Here is a 9,009-nt window from a genome sequence, read left to right as displayed (position 1 = left end):
GCTCAGTACCGAGCATATACTGCTCGGTACCGAGCGTGTACCTAGTGGTACCGAGCATGTACAGCTCAGTACCGAGCATATACTGCTTGGTACCGAGCATGTACCACTCAGTACCGAGCATATACTGCTCGGTACCGAGCGTGTACCTAGTGGTACCGAGCATGTACCGCTCAATACCGAGCATATACTTGCTCGGTACCGAGCGGTGCTGACTCGGTATCGAGTATGTACCTAGCAGTACCGAGCATGTACTGAGCGGAACCGAGCATGTACTGAGCGGACGAATGAAAGAAAGCCGAATCAGGAGTTATTCAAGCTTTCTTTACTACACCTCAAAGTTAAGGCCAAAACACTGCTCACCTGCTCTTCCGACCTAACCGAGGCCTGAACGTTTCCTGCACTCACAACTTCGGCTTCGTTTCCTGCTTTCGAAACCGTTATTGCTTTTGGATTCGTTTCCTGCGTCGTCTCCTTCTGACTTCGTCTCCTGCACTCACGGCTTCGTCTCTTTCCCTCACGGCTTCGCCTCTAGTTCTCCTTTCAATTCTCACAGGAAGCCCTAATCCTATACGCGAATACACAAACACGAATCGGCTGCGTCGTATTTATATATATACCGAAGAAAAAATTTTGAGGCGGTGCCTCATACTGCCTCGAGGCGTTACGCTCTAATGCGTACGCCTTGTACGAAAAAATCATAGGCTTCGCTGGATGGTTCGAGGCGTAAGCCCAGATACGCATGACTTCCGCCTCGACTTGAGGTGCGACTCAATGCGGACGCCTCGTCCGCTTTTTTAATGGTTGATCTATCTCCAACTTGAGGATGAATACGAGAAAAATATGGCAATCAATTCCCTCGTGAAAAACATGAGATTTAAAATATTTATTTTGTTGGAATTAAATTAGGACCTCTATTTGCACTTATCATGTTTTGTCTTTTCCATCATTAGCTAATTTAAATTATGATTTTCTTAGGTTTATGATTGTTGCAATATAAAACCAACCCTAGTCCTTAATAAAAACCACGACAAGAAGTTGTTTCTTTACAGAGTGGGCATAAATGTTAGTAAAGTCCGGCAAGCTTTCTCAAAGCCCATCAATTTTGAACTAGTATTCGCAAGGAACCAAAACAAAAAGGAAAAAATTTTATTATAAAATTCTCTTGAAATAAATTTTCAGAACTGCGTAGCTTTTAAAAAATGTTCTTGGGTTGTACAACAATACAACAACAACAATACTAGCTTAAAGCAATATGGCCTTTTTTTTTGGTTTATGGAAAAATATCACTTTCCATAAACCAAAAAAAAAGGCCATCTACAACAATAATATAGAAAAGACAGATCATTGTAAAAGATGAAAAAAAAAAAGTGTTATTTTTCATATGGAAGAAACAATTAAATCTAACATCCAAAATTTATCAAAATAAACAACTATAGTTGAGCCATAGGAAACAAAATATAAGCTCAAAAATGACATCCAAGAGTGTAAGAGAATGCGGTTATAATCCTCTTGAAAAAAGACAATAGAACCCAAAGAAAAACTAATAGGTGTAAACATAAGAGGTCCAGTGTTTGGGATATGTTAAGCAATGGGAGCATAGTGAAACTGTTTCCTTGCAGTGATCAGACTAGGGATATGTTAAGCAATGGGAGCATAGTGAAACTGTTTCCTTGCAGTGATCAGACTAGTGAACAAAGTGGATAAGAGTAGTGGCTAGGATCATGCCCACCACGTCTATGAGAACTATAAAAAACTCTTGCTTCAATAGCAATAGTATAATCAGTAGCACAACAACGTGTAGCAGGTAACTCAATGGACTGGAGAAACACAGATGAGAGCAATGGTGATGGTTGATACAGTAGAGTCTGTCATCAACTGAGTTTGAATATGTTGCAAGGATGATGAAGGTATGGTTGATACAGTAGAGTCGGTCATCAACTGAGTTTGAAAATGTTGCAAGAATGATGAAGGTCAAATAGGTACTTGGAAACAAGGAATTTTCTTATCATTTCTTGCTATGCAATTTGATTAGTGAGAGTGGCCTTAGATGGTTTGGTCACATAAAATGGCGGCCGCTGATGACCCAGTTAGAAAAGTAAATATTTTAAATTTGACTTATGTTAAGAAAGGTAGAGGTAGACCTAAAAAGACTTAGAAAATATTAGAAATGAACTTTCTTTATTAGATTTAGATGAGAATTTGAATCTTAATAAGATGAAATGGAGAAAAAGGATTCATGTAGCCGCCCCCACTTAGTGGAACAAATGCTTGTTGTTATTGTTGTTATTGTTGCTGAAGGTGACATTGATGAATATATCCCATTTTTTCTTTTAGAATGTTCTATACTCAGTAAATTTAAAACCATGTTGCAAGGATAATTATTCAAAATGAAGCAAGTATCTCAGAGATGTTAGTTGTTTGAAAGTAGGTGGAGCGGAGAAAATCCCATCCCTTTGGCAGTATCTTAAAGAATGATGTAGATGCAACAATATATTCAAGGAAGTTATAAGTATCTAAAAAAAACATTCCAATCATTTGATGTATTTGATGGTGTTTGCTAATTCAAAGATGGAGCATCAAGATCATAGAGTTTTTCACGAGAACCAACAAAAAGAAATACAAGCTCAATATCACAAAACATAGTTGATACTATTGAGTTTAATAAATATGCATGCTGTGTAACAACCCAAAATTTCTGATAATTAAATAAGTTTAATTAAAGTAACTTAGCCTTCATTAATAATTATATATCCTGTTAAACTACATATTAAATAAAAATTTTGTTTTGAATAGATGCTTCCCTTGGGCTATTATGAGAGCAGTTAGAGTAGTGGGGTCCACTCTTTGGATCCTTATCAGTATTCAGAATGCATCCAAAACGCCTCTTGTAGAAGCATACGGTGCAGAAATTCTTCACAGGGAGAGTTCGGAACATCACTCTCCCGGGACTGTAGCAATTACCGCTGATTTGTGAAGGAAAATCGCAGAATCCACTGTAGCAGGCGTCGGCACAGTGGTATTTGGCATAGAGCTTTTGCAATTGGTCACAGTAAGTATTTTCATGAAATATTAGGTTGGTTTCCTGAAGTAAAATGCAATGAAATGGCTATAGAAGTTTCGGTTTAGTGTAGAATTTTTATTCCTTTGTTTGGCACAGTGAAGGAGAGCACTTTAGCAGTTTGGAAATCAGTAGAAAATAGACCATATTATTGAGGAAATTTTGTGAGAAGGATTTGCTTCCATGGCAATAGAGAGTGTGCAATACAGGTATTATTTTATTAACGAAATAGATTATTAGTGAAAAATAGAAATCAAGATTTAGAAGTTGTGATCTATTTTGTAATAAATTGTAGTTAAATTCTAAGTGAGAGGGAAGTGAGAACACTGAAGGAAGAATAAAGCTTAAAGAAAAGGAAATCAAGATAAATTTGATCATATGCAAAGAGAGAGTTTCGAGGTGACTTACAATCGTAGAAGAGTTCGTAGTAAGGAATTGGAGGAAATAATTCATCAAGGAGGTAAGTTATCTAAAGTTAATTACTGATTTTTATATTTATTATCTCTTTTCAATGGTTTGAGTAATTCAATGCATTATGAATACTTGCATAGCAACCATAATAGATTTCATTGAAGTGTTCATTTATAAACAAATGTACTTTATGTGGAAAGTGAAATGATATTTGATCAAATATGTTATTTCAATCACTTTGATGATATATGTTAAAGAAAGTTTGCATTTGCTAGATAATGCATGTCAAACTTTTCTTACAACACTTGTACAGCTATATAAGTGATAAAAGAGATGAATTATAAATATGAGAGTTATTGAATGTTTATTTAATAAAGATTGACTAAGTTATATTATGATATCTACATGGTCAGGTGGGCAAAAGGGACCTAATATGAAACCTGAATTGTTGATGGGGCAAAAGGGACCCCAAGGAAATGGATACCTGCATAGCAGGTGGAGCAAAAGGGACCCCTAAAGAGGCAAAAGGGACCTCTATGAAATTCAATGGTGATAATGTCAGATTTATCTGGGCTCCATTGAATATGTTAAAGTATAGCCAAATCTTTTAAAAGATTAAATATTCAATATATATCTCAAATGACATAAAGGATGATGTTCAATATGATGTTTTGATGCTTTTCAAATAATGATAAGTTAGTGAAATGATTAGCTCAGTATTGTATTTCATTTTATCAATTCATTTTTATTGTTATTTAAGTTTGCATAGCTTATGTGAGCCTCATAGCTCACCAGAACTTTCTTCTGGCTGTTCTTATATGGTAAAGAAAAAGATAAAGTTGTTGCTGAAAGATTTCAAGTACCTCAATGTTATGTGTTATTTCTATATCTGTTTGCAAGGATTAGCTAAGGGTATGTAAACACTCAATTGAAATATTTTGTTTGGATGTTCTTTAGTGGCTCTGTAATTAGGTTGTGGATGTTTAAAAATGTTAAGTACTTTAGTTAATGTATCCATGAAGGTTTATGAGATACTTCGTATAATTATGCAAGTGGTTATCTGTTTCCAAAAACTTTATAGAAAGAAAATGATATGTTTTAACTGTTACACTCTACAGTACTAGTCAAGGGTATTGTGGGGTGTTACATGTTGTGTGCCGAAATATTTGTGACAATAGAGAGATAGAGTTTAATATTCAAGCTTTATCTGAAGATCCAGCACACACACAGATTAGTTCAAGTATCATAAGAGATACCAAAATTTTTGCATAAAAAATCTAAGAAAGGGAAAAACCACAACGCCCCATTCAATCGAAATGATTTAACTAGTATTTATCATTGATTACAAATGAAGCCCTTCCTTGAGGAAGATAATGATATAATGAAAATAACATATTATGAAGTTTAAGTTAGAAAAATCCTTAGCCAGGAACCCAATATAAATAATATTGGGAGTCAAAGTTGATGTCGATGGCGTGCATTCATTCTATAAGTGATGTGTTGGCAATATTAGTGACGGTAGGTGATGAAGCCAGAAGGCATTGGAGTAAGTAGGTGATAATAAAGAAAAGATTATAGGTCAGAGGATTGTAGTTGGTGAACGACAGAGGTTGGAGGACCGGAGTTAGTAGTAGTTGGAGATCGTAAGGACCATATTCGGGTGGTGGTCAAAGTCGGGCGGTGGTGATCCAAGTACCTAAGTTGATGGACAACGGAGGTCGATGGTGATGACTGGGTGACAACCCAACAATGATGCTCTGGGATCTATAGAGCCTCAAAGCTTTCTTGAATATCAAGAAAGAGTTTAAGCTATAGGTCATTGCTCGAAATTTACTGTTTAGGCCCCATTAAGCACCAAAAGTGTTAAAAATGGTCTAGAATAACCAAAAAGGTTTAGGAGACCGCAAAAGCATCTGAATCGGACAATCCAGGAAGGATATGGGGTCGAGACAGCTTGCACACAAACTGGGGGCCCATGCTCAGTACCCCTTTTATATTTTTCCCTTTTTTTTTTGAATTGGCAACTGCCAAGGGTACAAGAATTGCATGCTCAGTGAACTTTGGAAGCTCTTTGGAGTTTCTTTTTATTTTGTTTTTGAAATTCCCTTTAAAATAGAATATTTTGATTTTTGTGTCTAAGAAATCCAAAACATTTCTAAAAGGATAGGAGAAGCTGAGGAATTGCAGTTTCAACATTGTGATATTTTTCAGCATGTTACTAAGGCTTTCTCATCAAGAGATGAGATTCTTCCGCTAGGGGAGAATTGATGTATACAAATATTTATGTACTTTTTTATATTTTGATTTATTATGTTTTGTAATTTTATTTGGTTACCCTATGATGGAAACCAACTGATGATAATGCTAGGTTGGAGTTCTTAGGTTTGTCTCTCCCATTCCGTCACTTTGATGCTTCAGTTTCCCCTTGACAGCTGTCCCTTGGCTACTATATGGATGCTTCGGTTTTCCCCCTTGGTACTTCGGTTTCGCCCACCTTGGTAGCTGGGTTGTTGCTTCAGTTTTCCTCCACTTTATGCTATATGGATGCTTCATTTTTCCCCCTTGACAACTATCCCTTTGGTCCCTGTTTGCAGCAGTTTGATGAGTTTTTATTGGACGGATATGTGGTGTTTTACCTACCCGCATTAATTACTCTTTCCCCCTTTTTCTTCCCTATAAATAAAGGATGTTTTCCCACTAGTTTTGAACAAATTTTTGGTGAAGAATTTGCATACAAACCTGCGGGTTTTTCTATCTTGCGAGCTAGCCTCCTTTCCCTTCCCCACTATTCCTTCGTCCCGATTTTCTATCTCTTCTTCTCTATCCACAATTCTCGCCCCATCTGTATCCTTCTTCTCTTATGAGTGTGGTGGTGTCTGCTGCCATGTTTTGGCTGGTATCTGCCGGAGAAGTGTGGACTTGTGCCGAATCGTTTCAGTGGTGGGGTTAGATATATCCTTTAACCAGCTATCATTTATATTTCGAGCTTTGCATGTGAAGTGACTGCTTGTTAGTTGTTTTGAGGGTAGCCTTATTGTCATTTCTTTATGTTTACGGATTTTGTAAGCTATTTTGTAGAACTTGTTTCTACATTTAATTTTATAAGTGGATGTTAATGCTCTACTAAAAGGAAGAAATTCTCTAATTGCTTTCCTAAGTATTCTCCATAAAATATTTAAAAACTTAGGTTGCATCAAACATGGCCTACCTTTGCGCTTCTTCTCATTATACCCCAGTATAGGTGATGCAAGATCGACGTTGGCTTTGAAATTATAGGAGAAATTATGAAGCCGAGGCAAGACTTCTTGAAAATTGTAACAAGTTTTATGGGAGAAGAGATCGGTGTTGATATTTTGAATGTTGTAGAATACTTCATAAAATCTCCTATGATGTTAATAAATATAATGTATATACAATAACATGTATGTAGCCTTGGAATAAAACTTCTTATTTATATAACCCATGAATGTATCTTCCTCCAAGCTTAACTAATGTTTAAAATTAAGTTGCTAGAAATAATGTGATCTTAGTTTTTTGCATGATAGTGTTTGATATCCTAAGAACTTGACCCCCATAAGGTACTGAGCATTCGTGGATGCATGCATCATGCATCTTTTCCCTTCGGTGTATAAGCACGATTGCCATTGCGCCATTATAGTGACAAGCTTCATAAATAAAGTCTCTTTGAATCAAGCTTCTAATTTGTACTACAAATTATTATAAAGAATTGTCTTTTATAAGCTGTGGGTGTAAGTGTTAACCCTAAACCATAACCTATGGCAAAAGGTGTTGAGAGAGAGAGACCTACTAAGAGTATTTGATGAAGAATGTTCAATCTGCTAAAAGTTATCGCCAAAGCATTTTTTGATGGCGCTAGACCTATCTAAAAATTTTTACTAGAGTGTTGCTCGATGACATTAAGCAGAGTAGAATAGGTCGAGAAAAATCTAGTAAAAATGTTTGACCTATCTGAGGTTGTTTGTCAGAGCAATGATCGATAATTTTAACCTAGGTGAAAGAGGTAGAGAGAAATTGACCAAGAATATTTGACATATTCAAACATTTTTATTAGAACATTGATCGATGATATTAACCTGTATGGAAGAGATCAATGGAAATCTACCAAGGTTATTTGACCAATTAAAAATAATTTGAATTTCTTGATGCCATTAACTTATATGGATAAGGTCAAATCAAATCATCTTAGGATCGATTATACCCTAATTGGGAGGAGATGAATATCATGTGTATCCCAAATCAATAATGAAGCTTACTCGCTAAGTTGAGGCTTACTACTCTACTTAGGAGTTGCCCGTAAATTTAGGTTTAAAACACACCTTATTGCTTCAGTTAGAAGTAGCCAATAATTTGAGTTTAGGGTAGGTCTTACGGCTTCCATTAAAAATGCCTTGAGATTTTAGAGGATATGGCAAGTCTTATGGCTTCCATTGGAAGTTGTCTGTAGGTTTGATTGGGATAGAACCAACTACTTTCATTAAAAATTGCCTATAAGTTAAGGTTTGGTTATTTTACTTCCTTGGAAGATCTCTTAATGAATTTTTTTAATAGGATTTACTAGGCTTTACTACTTCACTTAGAAGTTACATATTAGGTTAACCAGTAGTTACTTAGTTTAGCACATTTCACTGCCTTGCAACACTATTTTGTTCTATTTTAGTGGTGATTTTTCTTATAATACTAGCGCTTTATTTTTGCACTAGAATTTTTGTTTACAGTATAGTGTTTTGTTTCCATACTAGTTTTGCTAATACTACTAGCTCCTTATTTTTGCACTAGCGTTTTTGTTTACAATAATTTCCCGTTTAGCAGGTTGACTATTTTCTTATAAGAAAATTAGATAGTTTAGATTACAAAGATTGTAAAGTTATTCCGAGTGAAAATTTATGTACCCAACATCGATTATTAGTTTTGGACTTTAAGATAAAGGGGCAGATAATAATAAATAAAGTAAAACGATATTCTAGGATTAGATTGGGATATTTAAAGAATATTAACAAAAATATTTTTGAGAGTAAGATTTTAGATCTTAAGATTTTATCTGTGCATGAGGTTGCTAATGTTATGTGGGAAAAAGTGACTAGTGATATTAAAAATATTGTAAAAGATATGCTTGGAGTATCAAAGGGAAAAACTCCTAATAGTAAAAATAGTTGGTGGTGGAATTCAAATGTACAAGAAAAGATTAAAAATAAGAAAATTTGTTATAAAAATTGATTTAATTTTAAAAATTATGATAATTGGGAAAGATATAAAGAGGCTCGTAAGGAATCTAAAAAATCAATATGCGATGCAAAGACCTTAGCTTTTAGTGATTTATATAATAGATTGGATACTAAGGAGGGAGAAAGATATATGTATAAGTTAGCCAAGCAAAGAGATAGGAGTAGTAAGAATTTAGTTCAAGTGAAGTGTATTAAGGATGAAGATCAAAAAATACTTTTCTTAGAAGATGATATTCAACAAAGGTGGATGAGATATTTTGCTAAACTTTTTAATGAAGAATGTGAAAATATGATTGA

General features: G+C 35.0%; 1 protein-coding gene and 1 long non-coding RNA gene across 2 annotated transcripts in view; one reads left to right on the top strand and one right to left on the bottom strand.

Moving 5' to 3' along the window:
• LOC110102134 (nitrate regulatory gene2 protein) overlaps positions 1-9,009 on the bottom strand; it is a 63,615-nt gene that overhangs the window by 8,676 nt on the left and 45,930 nt on the right. The gene's annotated exons all lie outside the window — the stretch shown is intronic.
• Positions 3,153-3,522, top strand: LOC114581115. The gene is made up of 2 exons (XR_003702934.1): positions 3,153-3,267; positions 3,354-3,522. It is a non-coding gene; the product is annotated as an uncharacterized LOC114581115 (long non-coding RNA).

The sequence above is a fragment of the Dendrobium catenatum genome, unplaced genomic scaffold, assembly GCF_001605985.2.
Source record: "Dendrobium catenatum unplaced genomic scaffold, ASM160598v2 fragScaff_scaffold_1538, whole genome shotgun sequence".
NCBI classification, from domain to species: domain Eukaryota; kingdom Viridiplantae; phylum Streptophyta; class Magnoliopsida; order Asparagales; family Orchidaceae; genus Dendrobium; species Dendrobium catenatum.
This window is presented reverse-complemented; position numbering and strand designations above follow the sequence as displayed.